The 26,860-nt window shown below is 39.8% G+C and overlaps 1 protein-coding gene across 7 annotated transcripts in view; it reads left to right on the forward strand.

Annotated features, from left to right (window-relative positions):
• LOC129773277 (protein held out wings) overlaps positions 1-26,860 on the forward strand; it is a 48,026-nt gene that overhangs the window by 12,635 nt on the left and 8,531 nt on the right. Inside the window, exons 3-4 of one of the 7 annotated variants that reach the window (XR_008742676.1) lie at positions 13,049-13,216; positions 24,326-25,113. The exons of 1 other annotated variant lie outside the window; for it this stretch is intronic. The gene's annotated coding sequence lies outside the window, so the exon portion shown is untranslated. Of the gene's footprint in view, positions 1-13,048; positions 13,217-23,241; positions 23,417-24,325; positions 25,114-26,860 lie in introns of all 7 variants that reach the window. 5 more of the 7 variants (XR_008742677.1, XR_008742675.1, XR_008742674.1 and 2 more) reach the window with 5 other exon arrangements.

Consider the following 26,860-nt stretch of genomic DNA (forward strand, 5'->3'; position numbering starts at 1 on the left):
GTTGAAATTTGTGTTTGTCCGACCCCCCGCCATAGCCGTTGGAGGCTGTCTCCGGGTAATCAAACTGGTTTTTCACTCCCAGCTAGCATCTAATTAACATACCATCAACTGAAAGTGTCCCCGTTGTCGATGTTGTTTCTGTTGTCGTCGCCGTCGTTCGAAAAGCAACAATGTGAAATGCATGCGTTATTGGATTTGTGCTGTTTTGTGAATCTTCGACGAATGCGAATGCGAATCGAGATCTTGATTGCGCTCAGGCTTGGAATGTGGAGTATGTTTCACCCTTTGTTGCTCAGCACGCAATACTAGGGAATGAATGCATACTCTTCGCTCTCGGGCAGAAGAAGAAAAAACTCGCAAAGTCACTAATCAATAATGAACCTCAGATGACGATGTGCTTATTATGGGTTACAAGATCACCGCTTTAGGCGTCCGTAAGCCTCGAACGAGCGGCGCTGCACTCGCTATCATTAACAACCGCTCGCGAGAGGAACAAACAACTCGTTATGCTGTACTTGTTTGCATCCGCCTAGTGCTGCTAGTTTGAGCTAGTACTTTGGCCATCGAATCGATCGCTTCGATTGAAGTGCACAAAAAGTCCTCAATTGATTCTGGAAGTGTTCGTAATGCACTCCGTACTACTATTGATGCTGGTCACCCCTAGCGACCTTTCTCAGAGTTCACCGTGTGCAAAAGTGGCACAATTCCACACATCGAGAACCAGTTTCGTTGGAACGCGACGCGGTTTTCTTTTCCAGTCTAAAAATTTCTTATTTCTTGAATGGTCTCTTTCAAGTGAAGTCGCGTCGGTGAACCGAACCGATCGCACGCTCCCACCGGTCGAACGTTTGTGTGGCTGTCTGTTCGTTCGCTTGAGTATCTCCCCATAAATAAACAAACACCCAATCCAATATAGATGTACGGGTACTTCGGATGCTGAGAATTCCATAATAGATGAATATGTGCACTACCCATCGGGCTAGGCTTCATCGGCTAGGATGATCCCACCGATGCTTGTGTAGAAATTTCTCCCGGTTTGCACCGCGATCGCAGTCCTATGTCCCCTCGACTCGAGATGTCGGAAAATACAAAGGCGATTATTTCGAGCAACCCTTTCACCAATACACCCACCGTGACACCGTTTCGCGCATACGCCATACCGCAGGTCCATCGTCATCCAGCAGCAGCAGCAGAAGCATCACCTCGGTAGGCGAGCAAGCAAGCGCGCACGTCTTCGTGTTGGTGTACCTAGTTCGAGAGCTGAGGCATCTCTCTCCTCCATGATCTTTCGTTCCGTTCCGTTCCGACGCGTGGGGACGGACACGGCGGAGGGTATTACTACATCTCGAATGTGAAACCGCGAAATTATTTATAGTCATGACAACGGATCGCGATGCGACGCGGAGTGATGCTCCGCCGAAACAAACTCTCGCACGCAGGGGAGGACCCCACTACTGGATGGCTCGATGACTGCTGAAAACATAAAGCAGACTGCCGAAGAAGTGGTGGAGGGACAGGGAAAACAGATCAATGTTGTTTTTCTGCTTCTTTTGGGCGGTTAGAAGAGGCATGATGAAAGCAAATGTGACTGACTTCAGCCATCTCGCTCATAAATTATGAATTATGCTGGGACGTTGAACTACGTTCGATGGATGCTGTTTTGTTCATTTCGAATTTCACCATTCGTCATTGAGAAGGCTAAATTCTTCAAGCGTTATCTATGTTTTCTTAATCTTGCTCAATTTTGTTCGGTCTATCACATCTAATATCTTTATCTAATCTCCGACGCACGTAGCATGACTCTTTTTGGACTTATCGCAACATGATACTCAGCTTCACTTTCCTCCTGTAGGAAAATGTGATACAACCACTCATAAATAACTCTCATAAATGAACATGGTTTTGTCGGAAAAAAATTATATTAACATGATGTTGTTTAATATCGCAGTCAATAAATTTTGCTCACTACATCCGATCTGTGTACGTAAATTCTCAAGTCAATACCACTTAAAAAGCGTGGAAATGCGAATTTCTGTTTAGAATACACAGCAAAATGCTTCTAGAAGTGCTCAATTCTTGTGTATTATGTCGAGTGGATGATTTTGGATCCTCGGCACCAAAGTGGTGAACTGCTCTGATGTTCAATAGTGAACACGTGTTTAGTATCAGCGATCAATTCAATCTTCTGGAAATTTCGGATTAATCTCCAAACCCCAAAACCCCAAAATGTAGTCCTGTCCTGGTTTTCATGTATCACAAAAATAATTAGTTTTTTCGTCTTCCACCTTTTATCTTCCTGTTTGAAGATACAGAACAATGCACTTTACATCGTTACAGTGTTCGCAATACATGGAGTTTTCCATTAAGCCTTTCCTCAAAAATGGATGACAACATTTGTTGATACAGAGTACCGTTACCTTTTATTCGTGAACGAGTTCATTACTTACTGACATAAACTGTAAACTGACACATTGTTGCATAAAGTATAAGATTAGTATACTTCCTCTCGACCAATTTGTTGATGCCGTTCCGCCAAAAATCGCCTTATCTGGTGCCAAAGAAGTTGTGGAGTCAGTTTTTAAGGGTCTCTTTGTGATCGAAGATAACGCTCTTCATATGGTTTAACAGGGAGCGGGAAAGATGGTAATTGGTCAATGCAAGGCCCGGAGAATACGGCGGATACAGAAGGACCTCCCATTCGAGCTCTTGGAGTGCGGGTTTGATGACTTGTGCAAAAAAGGACCTGGCGTGGTCGTTGAGTATGGTTTGACCATGTCGACCAGGTTTTTTTCAGTCGAATATCCTCATTCACGCAGTGTTGCTGGGCAATGTAGAGCTCCTTGTTAACCGTGACATTCTTTTCGAGTCTTTGGATGAAGTTCCGACTTTACTCGCGGCTTTGGCGAATCTCCTGGAACCACCCACTCGTATTTTTTTGCTTCATATTAATGTATATGCACAATTTCTCATCTTCCGTGAGGATTCGGTAAAAAAAGCGCTATCAATGACAACGTGTTGCTCAATGGCGGGCGAGATGCTGAGAAGCAATTTTAAGGCGACTTTCTTCGTTTTTTTGTTGAGCTCGTGAGGCACCTAGACTCCAAATTTTTCGGTAAACCCCATTGAATAAAGGTGATTGAGAAACGTTTCATGATCGCAGTTCATTTTTTTCCGCCAATTCACGACTGGTTTGGCGATCATTTCCTTCAAAAATGATTTGAAATGTACTTAATCGAATTCATAAGGCCTTCCGCTGCGAGGCGCGTATCGACGTCAAAGTCGCTATTTTTTAAATTTTCAAACCATTTTCGTGCAGTAGATTCGCCTATCACACCTTCTTCATACACGTCGAAAAGGTCTCGGGCTGCTTCAGTAGCTTTCTGACCTCGATGGAACGCAAAGAAGAGCAGGTGTCGATTTTTGTCTTCTGGGTATTCCTTTTCTAAGCCTCAACTACGAATGAAACCCTTCGCCAAACAGAAAACAAATCGTTGTAAAATAAAAGAAATATAAAAACGCTATGAACTTATTCCCCAACCCAATGGAAGCAAAAATTAGTCGTAGTTTGCATAAAAGGCGTTGTTTTTCGACTTTCCTTTATGTTCTCATATTAAAAATTACACCACTCAATTAATCTCGCCATAACTGCTGCTTAATGGCCTCCGATAAGTAAAACTATGCAAGGCTAATGTGGACTTCATCCAGACGAATTGTTTCCATGTTTACAATTAAAGCATTTCCCTCCTAGAGTCCGTACGAAAGAAACTCCCCTTTATTCCACGCGGCGAATGACGTGAAATAACAAAGTGTCTCGCTTTATTTTGGAGGCCACCTCACCTCCATTTTCAATACACGAGACATATGAGAACACGACTCCAAATCTCACCTAGTAACAAACTATAGTCACGTCATTCGCTTTCGGGAGCACTGTGATTACTTATATCTTGGGGCTGGAATGATATACGACAAAATTTAACTAATCAATCAAAGATATTTTATTGTTATTTCATAAAAGAATATCAATAAAATTAGTTCTCTTCATTGCTGGTATAACTGCGTACTTTTCCACCACGGTCCACCACCATCATTTTCCTTGAAATGCTTACGTGTGATTGAATCGTACACAAACACTCTTCACTTAACGGTATGAAATGATCGACTGCGACTGTTTTGTTGAACCAGTTGAAGATGGTTGATTGATGATTCCTTCTTGTATGTGGCATCAGCACTAGGTAATAAGATTGTCTGCTGATATCTGGATTGAAACAGTAATTTTATTGATTGATCGATTTTTCAGTTATAAAGGCTTCTAAATGTAAGGTTCATTCGGGCCAATTTATCAATCAAGGGCCTGAGATTCGACCCGCGATCGTTCGCTTCGTGAGCGGCCGCGCAATCATTTAGGCTAAGTAGACTTCCACTGTGATTTGATGTCGGAGAAAGCTTATTTATGCCCAATAAATTGGAGACGGGTGATGTTCAAATTATAATATACATTTTTTACAAATTATATATTTGAATAGAGCAATTTACGCACATCTGATTCGCAATGGTATATCAATATTGGACTTCATCGATGGTTAGTTACTTGGTACGCAACTTTAGTTCGCTTAGGTAAGTCCACAAATCGACATTTGCATTTATTCAAACCGGATTAGATAACCGGAACGTATAGCATATCAAAAAAGTTCTCGAGAATTTCCGATTCTATTAGTAAGTGAATCATCAAAATTTGTTCCTAGCGAAAATAATTATGATTGTTAACATTATTTCACTAAAAATGAGATCTGTTTTTGGATTTGGCACCCTTACTGAAAAGGGTACCTCAAAAATTGCTAAGCCGCTAGTTTTCATTGTTTCTTTATAGAATGAACGATTTTCACCCCACTGACAGCTGAGATGTTAGCACTTTGAGAGCATAGACAATAAGAAAGGAAGTGTCATATCTTCTGCAGGAATTTTGAACCACTGTGGCTGAATTTTTGAATCTTCTGTGATGAAGCAATCCCATATACCTGGTCTAGAAAAAAAAACCCAAAAGCTGTGTATAAAAAAGTCTGTATATCTGTCTGTTATTTACGAACTAAAAACTACAGAACCGATCAACGTGAAAATTTGTATGAAAGTTTTGTCGAATACGGCAAAAAACTCAAAAAAATATCGGTTCGTATTATTGTGAAAATTTGTAAACAGGGTTTTTGTTTACCGCGAGCATGCTTGTGCTATCAGTGTTTCTTCTTTTGAAAGTTTGAATATACAAATAATGAAAAATCAATTGGAAGGTTTGAAAATCATAAAAGATTCACTTTTGATCAAGCGAATTTTGTTCACATTAAATTTTTCACTGCTATTATCAACCTACTGATTCGAATTACACTTTATTATGGGGCTTGATACCTCCATCAATTGTGGGGGTATCAACACGCTAGAATACATGTTCACGGATCTGTAAAAATGCAGAGCTGATCTGGCGTAGTGGTAACATCCGTACCTCTCATGCTATAGGTCACGAATTCAATTCTCGCTCTCGAAAGTGTTGAAAGTCACTATAATACAGAAAAAAGAATGAAAAATCTGTAAAACCTTATGTAGAAAGATTGAAGTGGGAGGTTCAATCTCACCCGCTTATTCCCTAGAAAATTGCTCCTTCGGGCTACTATTTGTTTCGGTCCATGGCGTCCGTCGGTTCGTCCTGAAGATTATTGAAAAAATCAAACATTTGCTTGATAGCTGAGTCACTACGAAACAACCAGCGTGCAATCGGTGTATTGATTGAAGGATGAGCCAAGCTTGTGGCTCCCAAGTGAGCATACTTTGAATTGAGTAGAAGTCACGAGAATATTTCAAACAAATATATTTTTGTATAAAAATTCGTCTTTTTGTACACTTCATATTTTTTAGCTTAGTATTACATCTTCCGGGAATATATCGAGTGTACATGTTGAAAAATTATTTACGAGATTTTTGTAAGAATCGGGTTGAACACTTCCCAAAAGTTTTTGAATAGTTCATTTGTTAAAATAGGGTTGAAATGAGAGCTTTTAATTTCCCATATATTTTTGTAGACCGTAAGGCGTTTCCCATACACAGCGTATTTTTTCCAAAGATATTCAAAATTAACATGCAATAAATATCGTGATTTTGATGAGATCCACATTCTGAATTGTTTTTGATAACGTCATTGGCCTATTCCGATTTACATAAATCTAAAAACCACGGGTGTCAAAAACACTCCGTCACTTCGGTTTGACGCTTCTCGTGACGCCCGTCGTTCTTTTGTTGCAGAAAATCCCACGCGGAAACTGCACGCCGGCTGACTCAAAAGAAGGGTACACGACGGGTGAATTTAAATATAGAACGCCAAATCGATCCGTTTCGGGCGGCTTGAGTGGTGATCCTATCTATTTGCATCCCATCCTAACGGACATCGGTTCGATGGATGAAATTTACACGCCTCGTAATCGAAGAACTACTCATCGGCTGTTGGTTGTACCGCAACCAGCACATGTGATCAGATGGGAGGCAACATTGTAGATCATTCTCGGATGATCTCATTCTTCGTGGACGTATATTTATCTGTTATTTTGACGGAGCTCGAACACTTTGTTGTATTGATAGTAATCTTTCTAAATTAACCCAATTAAATTCAACAACTCAAAAACAAAACAAGCCCTACTTCTCAATGATAATTATCACCATTGTGGACCAGAAAATATTATGTTTTATTTTATCTATTGATGTTTCGGGTATACATTGCAGGGTTTTATGCATACCACTGCCCGAAGCCCACGGTATATAATTATTGCTCAGTACTTTGTCCAAAAAACGACACAAATACCCAAAATTTGTGATAATTTAACAGTTCATCCAACTCACGAGTGGATAGCAGGTACGATTAGTGACGCACTTATTCTGTTGACACCATGAGGTAAAAGAACATATCATAACGTTATTGAGTAAAAATTTGAAAATTTACATAAATAAATGACAGTATTGTTTATGTGTCTGGATTACAAACTTTGAATTAAAAGTTCATGGCATAATCCTCAATAACGTACCTAACGTAACCGATGTTGAGCAAACCTGAAATGCGGGTTGTCATCTCCCATGGCCATTCGATTGAAGGCCTCTTGGTGGATTAACTTGGAAAAGAACACCTTCCATCATCGTCTTTATTCATTGCAACCGCAGCAGATATCCACACCCCATCCGCGTTGGAGGAAGGTTTCTTTCGGTGATAATTCCCTTAAATTACAGGCAAAAACGCTAATATCTCATCTCTCTTACTGTCTATGTGATTATCATGATTATCATTATCATTCACGGAGCCAGCATCGGGTGTCAGTCGTCACTGGAAACTGTAAAGTTCACCCCTTGCCGCCATGACCCATCGCTTTGTGCAATGCGAGTAAAACACTGACAGTAGTAATATTAGGGGAAATGGGGGTAAGACGGACATGTTAAGAAGAACTTCAATAGTATTTTTGGAAACTCATGTTTTCCAAAACATAAAAGCAGTTTCTTACAGTTCAATATACTGGTTTTCGAAATAATTGGCCAAATGTTTTATAAAAATGTGGTTTTCCATGTTTTTCACTGAAATTAAAACAAGCCGAAAGCTTTGCAATACAATTTTCTTAATCAATGTTAAAGTTACTAAAATTTACATTATAGACCCATAAAAAGTAGAATAATAATTGTATTGATATCAACACAATTTTGTTTTATTCATTTTCATGACTTCATGTGCTATGACTCAGGAATAACATTTTATTGAATGGTTTTTATAGCTGTTTCGATGATGTTGTCTGGCATCAGTGTCGAAAAAGTAACGATATTTTCACCAGTACAAACAAAACCATTGGGGAAAATTTAAAAATGAAAAGTTAACTTTCGGAGCACTAGCTCGAGTTTTACGACGTTTTCCACTATACATTGTGACGGCAGATGAAAATTAAATATTTGGTGAATAATCGATTAGATTTTGTTTAATATTACATGGTGGGAAGTGTGTGCAAGCGATCATTTTCTTCACACTGTTTCGCGAAATTATTGATTTTCGGGCGAAGGGTAAGGAAGGGAGATGAAAGAAATGAGCGCCATTGTGGCTAGCTTCCACCTTCACCTTAAATTAATTTAAATTAAATTAAATTAATAATTTCAAAACACTTACGACTGAATTTACTTTTCCGTACATACCTAATATCGCTTCTCTGTCATATCATAAACCGAAATATAACCATCAGCGAATTTAATGTTGCAAATCAACCACTTAACCCATTAACGACCAAGCTGTAAAAATTATTTTTTTACACAGAAGCCATTAGTTCAATTTTGATTATTAGCGTTACCGAAACCCCAATCTTCAAAAATTATTTTTCTCCGTTCTTTCGTTTTCCGGAAAATGACAAAAAATCAACCACCTGTTCATTAAACATCCACTGTCCGTCTTACCAGCGGTTCCCCTAATAACAACAGACTTATACAACATCGGTAGTGCAAATAGTAGCATGTTGATAGCTTCAATTCAAACCAAACAGTATTAATATTTTATTCATGTTGTGTCGTTGTCTGTACTAACACTTGCAGCTCGTGTGCTCGATTAATTGCTCCGGTCATTGTATTGACTTTATTATAGACTTTATGGTGACTTACTTTTTCCCACTCTGTGCGCACTGCTTCCGAATGTAATGAGTAAAGCATTAGTGCCACTGTTTGTATTCTCTCTTTCCTCTTCTCATGCCATCAACATAATCTGCTAACTCCCATAAATCATCCAAAAATACCCAATGAAACGCATCGGAATGGATGCGTCGCGTCAGAGACAGATAACAAACATGAAATTTAGAACATTAAAACAGTAGGTAGTGGCAGTCGTTCCGAGATAATCAATCTGTGGGCGGTTTTGTTTCACCTAAGCTACTTGACAGTAGACGAGTCAGGGATCAAAGTAGACTAGACACTCTAACAGGGTGTTGATATTTTTGTTTCACCTCTGGTACAATTTTTCGAGCGCCTCAAGCAGCTGCATTTGAGTCAACCAAAAGATACAGATAAATGTCTCTCAGCTGCGAAGGTAACCATTGAATCTAACAAGTAAAAATATCTCGGCGGCAAGTGAAGAAATTTTGCATATCGTGTGAAATAGTTCAACGCGACGGAATGCTTTCGTCCTTTGTTTTATGAATGTAATACCATGACGTGTAATCGTTTAGCTTAATTAGAAACATAGAAACGGAAGCGTAATATGAAAGAAATATAGTTGAACCATGGCCATAAATCAACTCATAAATTAGCAGAGCAAACGTACGTAGGCAATTTACTACTTATTTATTTATTAAACATAAGCTACAAGCAGATAACCGTAATTATTCAAGTCAAATAAAATTACTTACAAAAATAATTCCCTGGTTTAATTCCTTGATATCTTTGACTAATGTTCCTAATTCCACAATAATGCTGAAAAATGGTTCGTTGTGATCTGTATTTTGATACCTCTCCTTCGACTGGGGCTGATAAGAAATGTTGATACAGAACCGAACGGTAGTGGACTAACAATAATACGCACTAGTAAAATAACTTTATCTGTTTATGTTTATTTGTTCTGTGTTTTGACGTAGGACTGACGGTTTTCAGCAAAGTTTGGCAACTTTCAGAACAACTATCAGAAAACATGTCACGTTTTATGAAATATTTCCAACATCAATAACTATTTCTACTGCAAACGGATTCTAATGGTGCTTACCAATCCAATCGGAAATCAAATGAAGTCTGTTTGATGTGCTTTGTATTTTGTCAAAATCTTGTTGTACAACTTTCGAGCGCGTTTTTTTGGCCACCAGATTTTGCTTCATCGCCCTGTTTGGGTGCTTGCAGGCACGGAAATTACGATAACCTTTTCGCATAGGGATTCTCCGAATAGTTTTTTGGTTAGGATTGTGTTTTTTGGCGATGTCGTAGTCCAAGAGGTTTGCCTTAATTGTTCTCAGCACCATTATCCTCAGCTTCCGATCGTAAGTTCCACGACATCCTCTGATCCATTCGAACAACAGTTTCTTCTCTCGACTTCCATCCTGCAAAAGGATCAACGTGGAATTTTCGCCGTCGAAAGATACAGGATTTCCAAAAAATTTGTTGTCAAAAGGTTTGAGATACACCGCCTACTATGATGTGTAATGATATTGCTATATTAAAGTTGTCCATTCATTCCTCGTTCGCATCATAGGGGCTTTGTTTTTAAAAATTCATACTACTCTAATCTAGTCAAAGGTTAATTTAGGGACACTCAAACCGCTTTCTCTCTTTTTTGTGGCATTGAAAAACCTCAGATGAACTGTTAGTCTTAAGAAAGACTGGTAACTGCTCGGCTGCGAAAGCCAGGCTGGAATTTGTTACCACTTTTTCTTTTTGTTATGAAGGCTCTAAACTTCATTCAATTCCAGCCTCGAAAAAGGCACATTAGAATAATGAAAAATCACTACTCAAATAAAGTTTGACTGACTGGAGCGATGTTGTAATAGATATCGTAAATGACAGTGGCGTCGAGTGGAGCTTTTGCACCCAATACGGTAGTGTCTGATTGGACCCCCTCGGTTGTTGTTATACCAAAAACCAAGAAACAAATAAAACAATTAATTTTATCCGAAACATTACAAACTTATTCAAAATGTACTATACGGTTGAAAAATTGCGTTTTATGAAAATCAACAATGAACATATAAGAAACGTACTCTTCGGGTCTTGATTGAAGCAAAATTATTCATAACTAATTGTTCAGGTAAGATTGCGACATAAGCGTGGCGATAAGTTTTCTTTATTAATTATTGTCCGTTGGGTCACAAAATAGTTTTGTGCTCAATGCTATCAACCTCCTCGTATCTCCTCGAGTCTTAATCACTGCAGCAAAACGTTTTGACATGCTGTCTACTAGGCGCTTAGTACCACCTGTACCTATCCATTTCCTCTCAGCTTGGAGCTCCTCGAAGATACCTGCTGATTCTTTCTCTGTTCCAAACTCACTCAATTCATCAAAATGGACTAGATTTTTAATTGAATTAGGTTCAGCGCTTTGAGGGGAACATTCCAGCACATTGTTTTTTTTTTGTTAATGTACTCCTTTGCAATTGATGATATGCCCAGATTTTCAACCCTGCCAGCAGCAAAGCACCCCTATGGAGTCTCCTCCATATTTGATAGTTTTTGTCAAGGCCTCTACCGTGTTCCTCGCATTTTTTTAACCTAATATATCAAATTTGTTTTCATCAGACCATAACATTGAATTCCAGAAAGCAGAACTCTTGTTTACATGTTTATTTGCAAATTACAGCCTCTTTTTCTCATACTCTGCCCTCAGGAATGGCTTGCTAATATGTAGACGACTTATGAACACTTTCTATTTCAACTAGTTTCGACTAACAGTTCTGTTCAGTCTTTCGACGGTCAACTATGCCTCACCATGCTTGGCATTCCCTACTGCTGATTTGATTAATCGATAGAATCAAGTTAATTTGATGATCTGTTTCCCTATGTATAATAAATCATCTTTCGAATAATTTTTTTCCCTTAACAGGCAAAGTTATCACGTTAAAAATAGTCTGTTGATAAAATCTCACCGCATTGTGTTGGTTTCACGAATATGAATTATTGGCTGATACTAAAGGGATAAGCCATGAAGACAATGTCTCAAAAATTCCAAAATCCACACATCCACATCCATAACTTTGATGTACAAACCAGCATGATCCTTCCCTGTGCAGACCAGCGATCCAATAAAATCTCCGGTGCAGGAGTCCTCTTTGAAAATATCCAGCGCAAATTATTCTTCCCTTCAGGGCTATACAATTTACAATTTCACTTCAATTGACACATCGTCACTCAATAATGAGTCTATCGCATTTCAATTTGCTGCAAACTCGTGCAGACTGAAAATAGTGCTACTCGCTCTTAACGCTCAATAAAGAGAATATCACTTCATCTTCATACAGTCTCTTTCGTTTCACGTCCATTTCTTTCATTCTTCACACCGAAGCGAAATCGTCAAATCGTCAAATCGTCAAATGAAAATGAATGGTTTTTATATCGGATGAAAGTGTCTTATTTCGAATGAAAATTTAGTTGCACTTCGAACCGTATTCACTGAAACTAATGAAAATGACGATGCGAAAGAATGTGCAGTATGCTAGTAGGTGTAATCAGTTGTGGACGCTGGTCGTAAGACTAATATGCCCTCGTATGCCTCTTTTAACTACACTTTCTTTGACAGACGGTTCGGGAAAATCCAATTTGGAGAAATGAAATCAAATGATACTTTCAATTGAAAGCAGTGATCGTCCTTTCCAATGTGGAACTGAATGTAACATAAAGTCCATTCAAATGATGATGGATAGGGCACTGTCAATCGTCAAGTGAAAACGTTTGCTTTCAAATCCAAAGGAAACGACAGCAGGGCGAGATCGACATTGAAGAATCGATGTTTCAGTATGCGTAGTGAATACACACAATCGAAATTGAAATTGACTGAAGAGAAAGGAAGAAGTAAAAAAGTCATTTTCTTTTTTTAGTTTCGAAATTGTTAAGCCATGCTTCCCTTTTTGTGTTACTAGGCAAAGCACTGTGGTCCTCTCACCGATCTCATTTCTATTCATTATCATTATCATTATCCTTTTTATCATCAAGATATTCGCTTTGAACGAGGCATAGACTGATAAATTTGAATATTCGCTTATATGTTGACGTTCCAGAAATTAAGTCTTGAGAGAGAATAAAAACTTCTCTACTTCTTTTTTTCAAAAGAATTTATTTATTACGCTTTTGCCGGAGATGGTTCTGTCTCAATATGCTTCTTACTCTTCGATTTCAACTATGTTTCGATCTCATTGTAGTGAAAATCAAAATTAACACTCGTTACAAGCATCAAGCACCATCAAAAGAGGACACTTTTCGCACTCGTAAGCTTCAACGCCATCATTTTCCAGAACACCAAACTTCTCGCGCACATCGAACCCATCACTCACACACGCCTTTTCTTCTCTATTCCTCCCAAAAATAGTACCGTCTCGAGCGATGTCCATATGGGTGGATCCAATAGTGGGTAGGATAGAAGAATTGAACGTGAAGAATATCCATTGGCGATTCGATACATACCATTCCACTGATTGAATTGATCAAAATGAGATCGCGCTAGTCTTGAAACTTCAATTTGTCATAAAATGCATTCGTAAGTAGTTCCCGTATCCTATGGAATAACGAGTTATCACACATATCGGGGTGAGGAAGGTTTGGATTGGAAGATCGAATTTTCTTCTCGAAATAATCATTATACTCATTGTAAAAAATGTAACTTTCGATCTGACTGACCGACTTTCGATCTTTTTTCAACAAGTAACAAATGTATGTGAATGAACTTTCTAGGAAACATTGTAAGCTGCGCCCCAAATATCAACTTTGGCTAACTTGCTTCTATATGATGTGGAAAAGTTGAAACTTTTTTACAAGACATTTTTTTTTTGACGTAGAACTACGTCTTTCATGAAGGGTGCCAAATCAGAAAACAGGACACGTTTTTATGAAATAAAGTTAACGTTAATAACTTTTTTGCCGCGAACGGATTTTGGCGATTTACATATCAAATGAATCGGAAGTTCCCTAAGATTTTTTAAATATGCAATACATTACAGTCTCAGGGTGTGTAAATGGTTAAAATTCATGAAAACTATAAGCGTTTCCATTTCCCCATATATTTGTTCTGTCCATTTGTTTGGTTTCACAAACAGTGTTGTCAATAACGAGTAACTTATGGACGAGCAACTAAGGGGAAATCGTAGGACTCCGTGAACAAAGGAAAAGAAGAAGAACGAAGGGGAATATTTGCCTAGAGATTTAAACAGTGAGTCTCGCTGAGGCAAACTTTCATTTTTCGTGAGGACACCGACTGAACAACATCGTTGGAAGGTGAGGAGTGGAGAAGTAATACGAGGAAAAAGTAAAGTTTTCCAAGGGACTTTTTGAAGGTTAGAGACGTTAGAGACAATTGTGTGCGGAATTGTGCGGAAGCTCACCAAGAAAATAAATGTTCTGGAATTTTGTCTGTGATTTGGTTTCGCATGACGGTAGCAAAATTCTCTCCACAAAGGATGACAGTCAAGCTGATCTAGACCGGAAATATTAACAGGAAGAGCTTCTGTTGAGAAGAGCGCAAAACGGAGATAAGTGTGTGTATATTTAGTTGCTTCAAGCCATCGATATATGGATATTTGTGTGCGTACGTGCGTGCTTCATAACTCGTATGTAAAAATAGTGCATCTTCGCTACGCTGAAACCCCATTTGTATCTGCTCCCGTGTGCATTGTCCCTGTCACGAAAAATGGATGATAGTTGCGCTTATCTTGAGCATGTGAAAGTAATGCAACTTTTTCGAGACTAGTGATATTAGCAGAAGCGTTTCTTCTAAGAAAAGCGCAAAATGATAAAAAGTGTTGATATTCTTAGTCGCTTCAGGCCACCTATGTATGACTCTGTGTGCATGCTATGGCGAACACTTGTTTGGCGCTTGTTTTACGTTGTAAGAACGATGCCTAAAGGTGCGATTCACTGAGGCAATATTAAATAACATGACATTCTACCAAACAATTATTTCTAAAATTTCACAGCATTATAAAATAGTATCCGAAGTTATAAACATGCGACTTATATAAAATAACAGCGTAGTTCTACGTCAACAATGTGGTCGTATCTTGGACACAACCTCCTATATTTTTTTTTGTAAGGTATGTATTTCAGTTGTTGAGATATATTCTTATTTGCACTATGTGGAGGCGATCTGGCGTAGTGGTAACATCCATGCCTCTCACGCTAAAGGTCACGAGTTCAATTCTCACTCCCGACATTCTTCCAAAAATGGAAGTAAAAGTGACGAACCAGCCAAATGAGTTGAAAGTCACTATAATACAGATAAAAAAAATATTCTTATTTAAAAAAAAATTAAGACTTAACATTTCAAAAACAAGTCATTAAATAGATCAAATGAAGCATGAACAATTAGGAACTACGTCGAATACATCAAAATCATTCATGAAAACCAATCACAGAATCTTCGGAAGACAATTCTCATTATGAATCATGAATTATAACATTTGTGGCCTTAATCCTTATTTAGCACCTCTGGTTTGTATCAATATATCAATTGTCGGTGTAAAATTTTTCGAATTTTTCAACATCTATATGACCTCAGATGGTAACGTCTGGTGGGCAATAGACATAATTTATTTTTGCGTCATTCGTAATTTTAAGCAAACCACCAAACCCACAACGGATGTCGTTTAAAATGATCACAAAAATCGAACTTTTATGGCCTACAAGCACTAAACCCAAACCCACTGTTTGTGCGAGCGTCAATTAAACTTTCTGTCCACGCTGAATCCAAAGCAACTGCTTGGTTTAAATGCTGAATGTGTGCTAGTTTGCGCGTGCTGCACCACTATCTGCCACCCACACAACAACAACAACCAAGAACCATTTGAGCAACACGGTGTCCAGATTCCTGCGTTAGGAATTACGTTTTCCCACACACCAAACGCGTATTCCCCACGCCCAAAGAAGAACACCATTCATCTCGCGAGATGGAGCTCTTAAAACGTGCGCCGAGTGTGTGCGCGCGTTCGAAACGGGATTTTGGGCGCCCAAACGCCCATGCGCGGGGACCTCATTTTGAACAGTCGCTGCCGCATACGGAAGAAAGGCAATATATCATTTTGCTGCACTCCTCCTCCTGCTGCTGCTCCTCCTCCAACGCAAATCCACAGTCTGTACGCTAAGTCAAGCTAAATGTGGGAGCCACTCACGGACTGCTAGGTATGATTCACAGCGGACGAATCGCGTTTTCGAGCAGCAAGTAGTTTATTTACTGTGTACGCCAATGGCTCACGGTCCAATCAAATTAGTATTCCATATGGAACAAATTGAATTCGAATTGTTGTGTGGAGGAGCTCGATCGTCTGTATACCTGACCACTCGGCCGGTCCGGTCTCCGTGTGGGCAGAACGCTCCTCGAGCAAGCTCTGTTTTCGTCTCTGCATAGCCGGGTGTGATCATTAAAGCCAATCGAGTGAGTGTGTGGATGTTTTCAGTTGTTTTTTCTCTTTCTGTTTGTTTTAGCGCCAATAACAGGCAGAAATGAATTAATATGGTTATCTCTCGAATTGTGAAACTCGATTGAAAGATATAATAATTTGAGAGAACAGCAATCTTTTAAGGAGATTCAGAGGGTTGATTTTTTGGTGCGATGGCAATGACCAGTCGAATGTGTTGTGTGAGTCATTCGGATTAGGATGACGTAGCATCACAGGCGTCAACGTTCGCATTCGGTCGGATGATGAGATCGAAACATTGCAAATTAGTGGAGGTGTAATGTGACCCCTCGAAAACGTGTCTCTCATCAACTCATGCTGGGTGGATCGACAGCTTTGAACTGGAACAATATAATGCAGTTATCGGTTACGTAAAATGGAGTATTCCGACATTATTCAATAGGAGCCGTGCGTCTACATTAGCATTAAGTTATTTTCGCACTGTGGAGACGCATGGTGTTCCCTCCTATAACGCAGATTCTATGCAAAGTATGCAAATTGTTCTGAGCTACCATATGTTTAGAATATCTGGTTCAAAGCATTTGAATAATTCAAATCTACTAGCTAATGAGTCAATCGGTTCAAATCTAAAACTAGGAATGAAGTCATCATTCGCTCTGTTGAACTATTTTTCATCGATACATGTGAATTATTAGTACTATTTGACAAATGAGCGACTATAGTGGAACTGTATACTATTGGTACAACTGAGTACGAGATTGCGGATCGACCATTAATAGGCGAATGGACCTCGATGCTGTTAGAAACCAGTGCAGTTGTGACACCACATCTGATCGTCATCGCTCTTGCTGGTGTGACCCAGCTAGAGATAGCCGGGATCAACAAACAGATGGAAATTGGATTGGATTTCATTTCATCGTCCGGAACGATTTTTTAATTCCTGTCTCAGACGAGCGTGTTTTCAGAATGTGCCGTGAATGTTCGCCGAATCTATCTATCTTCTATCTATATATATTAGGCTGTCAAAAAAGTCCTGCGGTATTTTTTTTGAATTTTCATTTGTTCATAAAATTAGTTACAATCATCTGTTTTAAGTCAAATAGGCGCCGTTTTGTTCGATGACTTGTTCCCAACGAGATGCCAACTTCATAATACCCCTGTTATAGAAGCTCGCTTCCTTATTGGCAAAAAACTCGGATAGCCAATTTTCACAGGCCTCTTTTGTGGCTAACTTCTGACTACCTAGCTCGTTCGCCATGGACAAAAACAGGTGGTAGTCACTTGGTGCAAGGTCCGGACTATACGGCGAATGCAAAAGAACCTCCAATCCGAGCTACCGGAGCTTCTGGCGCGTCACCAAAGAAGTGTGTGGCCTGCCGTTGTCCTGATGGAAGACAATGCGGCCTCTGTTTATCAAAGATGGCCTCTTCTTCATGAGTGCTACCTTCAAGCGGTCCAGTTGTTGGCAGTACAGGTCCGAATTGAGCGTTTGGCCATAGGGAAGCAGCTCATAATAGATTATTCCTTGACAATCCCACCAAACACACAGCAGAACCTTCCTGGCCGTTAATGAGGGCTTGGCCACCGTCTGAGCCGTTTCAGCGGGCTTCGACCACGACCGTTTGGGCTTCACGTTGTCGTAAGTGACCCACTTTTCATCGCCAGTCACCATCCGCTTCAGAAACGGGTCGATTTTGTTGCGATTCAGCAGCGATTCACATGCGTCGATACGGTCAAAGATGTTTTTTGCGTCAACGTGTGTGGCACCCATACATCGAGCTTCTTTGTGAATCCAAGCTTCTTCAAATGGTTAATAACGGTTTGATGACTTATCCCCAGCTTTTGGCCGATGCTACGGCTGCTACTATGCCGGTCTTTTTCGGCTAATTCAGCGATTTTATCGCAATTTTCGACGACAGGCCTTCCGGAGCGTGACGTATCTTCGACGACCTCTACACCAGAACGAAAACGTTGAAACCATCGTTGTGCGGTGGAAATGGAAACTGTATCGGGTCCATAAACTGCACAAATTTTATTGGCAGCTTGAGATGCATTTTTGCCTTTGTCATAGTACTGTAAAATATGTCGGATTTTCTCTTTATTTTGCTCCATATTTGCGACACTATAACTCACGAACGACTTAACCAAACAAAACACTGTTAAGGACTATATTATAGCGCGCAAAAATACCTTTCCAACAAGCTATAGTATGACTCGATACAATGAATTCAACTAGAACTACGCGCTTACAACGACACCTCGCGGAAATACCGCAGGACTTTTTTGACAGCCTAATATTTTTGAACAAAATTTTCTATAACGTTTTGTGGCCTTTGCACCAGTACTGATTTTAAAAATAGATGGGAATAAATCTAACAAAAAAAACTCGTAAATATCCACATTTTTCTGAAAATTGTGATCTATTTGCCACCGGTTTACGGTATCTGTGTTCTTGGTAGTCATGCCTGTTTTTTGATGGAACATAAAAATAGAATATAAATGGATTTCTAGGAAAAAAAGTCACTTGTCCAAAAAAATTACTCCTATACTCGCGTCGGTGTCACAGACCAAAGGTGGTAAAAAAGTGACACACGTCCCCTTCGTACCAACATATGCGATATGCTAAACGGTGATGAACGACGAATTAAAAAACTAGAGAGAATCGCAAAGTCGTAGTGTTGATGTTTTCCGAGAAATGAACGAATGATTGATTTCTCGGTTTGTGAGACCAGAGCGCGAGTATAAGAGGGTTAATCGCCTGTATGGTTATTCGTGGGTTTTCTTTTCGATCCTCTTTCCGGTCGATCAGCCACACTGCCGAGCATCTGATGCTTCCGAATGACCAGCTGGACCGCACCACGGCTTACCCCATACTTCTCGGCAATGTTTCATTGAGATTCCTTACGCTGGAAGTCACGCACAATCAAGTTTCGGACCTGTATTGAAATTTGCTATCCATCCATTTTCCGTAAGCTTCCTCAGAGTCAGAAACACGCCACTACGCCCAAAAAGTACTTTCTTTTGCGCTCATCAGTGTAGTTTATTTCCTTTGAAATTTTATATTTTTAAAACTAAACATCACACTGGTCTAAATTATTGCCACTACCATTACACCTCTGTGTGTGTCGGTTCGATAACATGAGAGCTCATGATTTTGCTCTTGATACCAAGAAAATAGAAACTCGTTTGCATTTGCTCCTGCTGAGGCTTTTTCCTGTTGATGCTGCTTTACTACCGCTCTTATCGCAATTTTCTCCTTCATTTTTCAACCGAAGAACAAAGCTCTCGCTCTCGTAAAATAACTTTCGTAAAATACTATCTTCACTCAAACTACTACCTAGAAATGAGCTGCACTTTGAGGCCACTTTCGACCCAGAAACAATTCACTGATGCTGAATGTTAAGTTAGATCGTAAAGTCATCGAAAACACTCCTAAATTCACACAAGCTCTACCGGCAATGAATTATGAAAACCAATTTGATTTTTAATTATTTCGAATATTACTTTAAAACGCATCCTTGGACAAAGGGATACGTACGGCAGAGAGCTTCGCGTAGAGATATTTCCAATCAATTGATGCAAACATCTTTGCAATCTTTAAAGAAATGGCCATAATTTCCATCAGTGCTGAGATTTTCATTTTACCCCTATATATCTCTTTCCGACGTAGTCCTACTTCAAAATAAGGTAAATGTGTGGAGTATCTAGCGACGCAAGAAATTACTGATGATTTTATATCTTAATGCAGCACAATATAATGCATTTGTCTACAGGGTCCTCAACAAGCATTATCTGCATAACAATCGTCTACCATTTAACAGTGAAATAATATAGCCGAGTAGTTTTTCTGTACCTATTAGCAAAATTTAATCTCTAACGCTCTGAAAAACATCATTTCCCAATAAATAATCCATAATTTATACTGTTATACTTCTTGATCAGTACGGAGAGGTATGCATATGCGCACATTGCATTGACTCAGTTGGGGTCGGTATTTGCACTAGCCTAAACCGTACGAAACTATCGGCTGAAGAGAAGTCTGCAGTCTATGGAGGCTATTAGTGTACGAGCGCAACAAAAGTTAAACTCGCTGGCTGCTGCCGCCGCTACTGATGCTGACACTTCTTGCACTGCTACCGTTACATACTGTCAAATCTATTTGATTCGACTGGTGGTAGAATCACAAGGGGAGTTGCTTACGATTCAATGTTTTGCTTGTAGCCAAATTATATTACGATGTTAATCTGGTTGCACCTTTTGAGCGAAGCCTTTTGAGGAGAATAAATTGGACCAATCAAAACGTGGCACATAGCGCGATCGGATAATGCTTGACATTTTACAATTATTCATTTTTTTATCTCTAGAAAAATAAAATGTTATTCATTGTAACAGATGCATAGAAAATTTTCATATCAATTTGTGCAAACATTTTTGCTATTTATGAAGAAATGCTAGAATTATAAGCTTTCGAAATCTTTCATTTTTTTCTACTTGTTCATAGCCTAGATTTTCATTTTATCCTCTATATCGTCCGGATAGACAACATCTACCTAGTCCTAGTCCTAGTCCTAGTCCTACGTGAAAAAACTATAGAAAAAACGGTTGATTAAGAGTACAAATTACGTTCTTCAGTTAATAAAATAACATGAAGTGGAATTTCCATTGAAAATTGTAAAATTAAAAACTGCCTTCAGACCTGGCAATCTCATAGAATGTAATATTGCACCACAACCACGAATGTCGCCACCAGACACTGCACATTCGTCATTACGTGTGACCAGTTATTCATTAGTAACAAACCGATATCCTGGAAAAAAGGTAATGAAGATGGTAGAGTTTCGAGCGACATAGCATGCGCTGCCATACCTATTTCTCAAATAGTGACGTCAGTCGTTGTGTTTATCTTTGATTGCATACCGCATCCATTTGAAAATGCTTTTTCCAAGAAGTAATTTATCAATTAACAACGTACATTTTTTTAAAGTTCCCGCTGAATATGAAGCTAACGTGATAACGTGCAGTGAATATTTGTGAAATCACGTCGAAAAAGACGGATAAAAGTAATATTTCCATGTGCCATTTTCACTCCCCCACGTTCATAAAAACAAACGAGATTTCATTATTTTCACCTTACGAAGTTGATGTTTCGAAGGCTCTCAGTGTCGGTGTGTATGTTGTGAGAGAATAATCGTCAATTAATCAAAATTTTACCGAAAATGTTACTGCTTTCGAGAACTAAGCATACGACTGCTCTCTGAACCTGTTTACCACATAAATAATGGAAATAAGTTAAAATACAAGATTGCCATTATCCGCATTTAATGGTTTCATCGTGTGCCCCGCGATTTTATTTTAGTCTCATCAATGTCCTTGATTAATGAAGGGAGGGGTTTGATAATTGCTAACCGTACTAATTCTTGGATTTTGCATTATGATAACGCGCCATCGCACCGAGCCCGAATTGTACTGAATTATTTGATCAAATATCATCGAACAAACACCGTATCCACCTGATATGGCCCCGTGCGACTTTTTTTGTTCCCCAAGTTGAAGTTGTCACTTCATGGAAAGAGATTTCAGTCGGTCGAGATTTTCATCGTAAAGGAATGAAATGTCAAATATTCTCCCATGGAAATCGTATGGTAGCATTCACATACACCATCACCGGCAGCTTTGACGTCGGCAAAATAAGTCCAAAAGAATAGTTGACGGGACGGTGACGGTGGCGCTGTATGGGTAGCGCACTTTATACGTGAACGACCGGCAAGTTTGTAAAAAAGAATAAAGTACGATACGCGTACAACGTCACCATCAACGTTCCGTCAACTATTCTCCTGTACTTAGGCACCTCATGACAATACCTTCATCGAGCATCATCTGACATTCAAGCTACTGTAAAGTGTATAACTTATCGACTTGCTGGTCGTTTACAGAGTAAGATACGGCCATTGGGTAGACCGCCAGATTGACAGATTTGCGTGTGCGTGTTTCTCGATTAGAAAAGTTTCGATTCTCATTTCGTATTTTTTATATTCAAATCTACCAGGTGACAGCCAGCGTTTATAGGCGTAGCCTTCTTTTTTAAAATCCTACGCCCGCCGTAAATTATAGAACCAGAAACATTTTCAAATGAGTTGCAACACTCACTAAAAAAGAGCTAGATGGGAAGGCGTAGCACGAGTTCACGGTGACATTCCTACGCACTTTGACGTTTCGGACCATCTGTTCAAGCAAACTTCACTGCACAACAATACCGCATATTCTTGTGAAGCTTGTGTTGAAGGGCCGCCCGGTGACATCACGTGCGTGATTATATTTCCATTTTCAACATCGCATTTGAAAGGAGGCTGCCTAATTTTTCATTCAAATCAATCTTTGTGCGTCCGCAAGGAAACGCGAAACCCACTACCTACCTACTGTTCGATTGCGACTCGGAGACGGACAGCGCAGCGTTGACAGCGTCGATGCCGTCGGCTTAATTTGAATCTAATTAATAAGCACGCGCGGTGGGTTGCATGACAAGTCAGGTAGGACAGCCTACGCTGCGATTAACTGCATTGACTGCAAAGATTGTCAGTGCCAGTTCGGTCAATCAAAGTGCGACACAACACCCACTTTCCTCGCCAGCTGTTGGTAGGAGTCAGCGGAATCAGAAAATAGCCGCACTGACAGTTCCGCCTACAGTTTTTCAGCGGAACGACATACCCGATGGAACACGCAAAACAATCTGTGTCGGGATGGATTGACATAAAGGAGACACCCAAATTCGACTTTAATTGCACGTGATCGTATGTCTCATTTCCGAAACATTTGTTGAAAGAATGATGGAAGGTGATTTTTTGGAAAATTAATCTATCATTCTCAACAAAGATCAATTTCTACGATGATCATTATTTAGGGTCTCGTGTGTTTGTATGCTGAGATAATGAACCCGTCGACGGAAAAATCCATCTCTTCCCATGTTTTTCTTTTGTACAAAGTACGGAATTAACTGTTTTGTCATGTCGACTTTTTCTCTATTGCATCCCATCGTATGCTACTAATTCACCTGCTCAGCACATTAAAGTTCCTAAAACGACTTACACTATTTTCATCCGTTGGCTACTCAAAAAAACTTGCATTGTATTCTTCTCTCTTCTCTGTGTTTCTTTTCTAGTTTCCCTCCCGTTTCCAACTAGTTCCCCGCCAGGGACAGATGACAGTGTAGAGACGGATGAAATTTCACGATCGCTCACACCCCGACTGGCATAAATCTTGTGGGCAAAATTTATGATCTGCGTTGTTTTACTGTTTGTCGCTGCGGTCGGTGGTCTAGCGAACTTGTATTCACGGTACATCCCTAGCAAAGCATTCAGTTTTCTCAAACCCCTCACACACTGACACGATCGTTGTTGAATCATCACTGTTTTTTATGTGTTTTCTTTTACATATTTGGTTTCGAAGCAAACATGAAAATGTCGCAAGCACCTGTCCCATAATATACCTAGTCGTGAAATGCTATAATCGATCGGGGTATACTAACAGACCAACGCAGAGAAACCTGTTCAGCGTATTGGCTCATCTAAAATTGCCTTTATCTAATATGTCTGACCTCTAACCTTTGTTTTAGTTTTGTCGGTTTATTCTAATTTTGGCCTGGTAAGGTGTAGTAACAGTGAAGAAATGTATCAACTTTATTGAATAACTCAAGAACCTTTTATCACCTCGCACCTGTTTGGAGTGCCTAGTGAGTCAAAGTTCCCACCTCCATAGGCACACTAACACACACGCTATTTTCATTCGAAACCATCGTACTGATATTAACCTGACAAACCTCAAACCTTCTGTTAAACGAAGTAGGTGCGCTTCACTTCCTAATCTTAGATTATTACCGGATGAAGGCTGCCAATATCCTCACTTTATAGATAATCACATTCAACTCCAACGATCCTACGAGTGCTGTATGAGTATCTGTCTAGACCAAGGAATACTGGTCTGATATCAAGATTTATATGTGATCATTGACCGAAAAAAACAAGACCTGTCTGACACAGATACTTCTGGATCTTTCAGAAATCCTTATTTATATCTTCATGGCATATACATTATCGTGCAGCCCTCGTACCTAGCTTTTTGATTGTTTCTACAATCTACCTCCCAAGAGTTGAATGCTATCGTCCTTTCTTAGTCTCCTTCCCAAAACAAAAAAAAAACAAAAATGTGTGTGTGTTAGCTGTATTTATAATGTGAAATCATCTTAGTCTCTATCCTTGTTCCAGGTCAGACAGTTCTGAAGGACTCACAGGCAGTTGTTTTTCGCGCTACTTGTCGTCCCCCATTCGCCCAACCGACCAAACCAAACCATCATCCGACGCAACTCTACTTACCGATCATCCTCCCGGTATCTTCATTCTGCGGACAGACGACGCATGGCCGTGATTGCGTGAGTGTGCCCTCGGCGTCTGCCAACCTCAGTGTGTGCCATCCCGTTCGTGTGCCATTTGAGAGATAGAAATAGTGATCGCGACAGCGAGAGAGAGACACAGACGTGCGTGAATTTATGTCAGTGATTCATTTATACTCAGTACCCCCCAAAACCTGCAGTGGCGCTTGCATAGTCAACGGGTTTTGATTTCTATCACGCGGTATCCCTAAACACATCTCTATACATTCTTCTCGCCGCCGCTTTGAGGTGACGAAAGCGCGAAGTGAATCAAAAGTGGAAGCAAGAGAATATCGTTCTAGTTGTGTTTTTATAGAGTTTAATGAAGACAAGTTTTTTTTATTCTATTTTATTTAGTAGTTATTTAAATTGATGAGACCCACATACGCCGCAATGGGTGTCATGGTTAGTTAAATTATTGTTAGTATTATACCCTCGAATAATTATAAACACACATGTTCAAAGTGTGTAAACCGGACTCGACTTTGTGCGAATGCGAATGTGCGTGGTCGACGGAACAGTTGGGTGCTAGCGGAGTCCGGATACAGAGAAATCGCGGAAGGTGTTGGATTCTGAGACGACAGTGGATTCGGCAGAACTGTACAGGTGAGGACATCGTTAAGTCTATTATTAAACGCTTATTTCGGTGTGGTTGGATGACGGTTTTCATGTTTATTGATATGCTCGTCTTTTTATTGCATAAATTATCTTCAAATGGAATCTTTTCACCTTCCTGGTTATGTTTATTTATATTTTTCAAATTACTCATTATTTTGATGGCATATTAACGAATTTAATTTGAATTTTGACAAACATTTATTCAATATATCATAATGAGATATGGGACGAGAATGAGACTAGGTGTTCTTTTGAGGCCTGTTCTCACTGCAGCGTGACGTGCGCCGGATGCGTACCATGTAAACGTTTATGATTGATTGTGTATGTTCCTACCAATGTGTACATACTAAGCAGCCGTACCGTGAGCGAGGTTCTGGTAAGTTGTCTGTTTTAACGCCGACCACTAGAATCTAATAACTTTAGAATTTATTTCACTTTTTTTTCTGCACATAATCTCTATCAAAAGTAAAATGTTTTTCATAGCGACTTCTCATAGCCCCACAGAGCAGTTCAACGTTGTCAAGCGGGAACCCTACCCTGAAAAGTCGAAAAATAACGGATCATCGTGATTTTTTTCCGGATGTTGGAATAAAAGTTGGGTGTTGGGACTTTTTGGTGATTGGTTTATGTATATTTGAAAATGTATTTTTTATCTTTTTAATGCCAATATAATGATTATCATGCTGTCGGCAGCTGAGCGCGTGGATGCTCTCTCTGAAGCAGTTACGTGCTGGTGGTTCGTTTTTCTCAGAATCTAAGGCAGGGATTCTCAAAATAGTTTGGACAAGAGACCCTTTTTTCAGAATGAAGTGATACCATCGACCCCTATAGCCAAAATTCTTCAAAAATGTATCTCTATCTTATTCATACAAAATAGTTATTAATTCGAAAATTTCGCGGTTAGTTAACCCTTTCACTACGGCAGTGTGCTCCGTCGGAGTTCTACCGCTAAACAGAGCACTGCGCCGAAAAGTATGCATATCGTGCTGGTGTGATCGATGTGCAGTATCATCCTGAAATCGTCTATAGACGACGCTTGTAGCGAAAGGGTTAAGTGAGTGAACTTGACATCATTACATCATTCATAAATAAAGGGTGTGTCACATCAAATTGCATCATGGAAAAAACGCTGTAGAAATTTAATTTTTAGGAATTATATCTTCAGCTTTCGCTTATAATCAGATAAGAGTGTATAGATCACGTTGGTCATGCTTCACTGTCAATTTTTCGTAAATTTGGAAAAATGTCGTCGAACGAAAAAGAGCGTCGTGAATTAATCCTGTGCACTCATTTCGAGAATCCGGAGTTGTCACATCGGGACATCGGTAAGATGCTGGGAATCGTCCAATCCACGGTCAGCAGAGTACTAAAACGATACTTCGAGAACCTAACCATCGACCGGAAGGTGAAGACCGGCAAAAATGGATGCTCCGTTAGTGAAAAAGCTCACAAGCGCGTAGTTAAGCAGTTTAGACGTGATCCGAGAAGTTCGGTCCGGGATGTCGCCAATAAGCTGAATTTGTCAAGTTCATTCGTCCAGCGGACCAAGCAGCGGGAGGGCCTGCGTACATACAAGGTTCAGAAGGCTCCTAACCGCGACGAAAGGCAAAACATGGTGGGGAAGACGCGAGCCTGAAAGCTGTACACCGAAATGCTGACGAAGCCGCATTGCCTCGTAATGGACGACGAAACCTACGTTAAAGCGGACTTTAGTCAGCTGCCGGGCCTGTTGTTC

The sequence above is a fragment of the Toxorhynchites rutilus genome, chromosome 3, assembly GCF_029784135.1.
Source record: "Toxorhynchites rutilus septentrionalis strain SRP chromosome 3, ASM2978413v1, whole genome shotgun sequence".
Classification (NCBI taxonomy): Eukaryota; Metazoa; Arthropoda; class Insecta; order Diptera; family Culicidae; genus Toxorhynchites; species Toxorhynchites rutilus.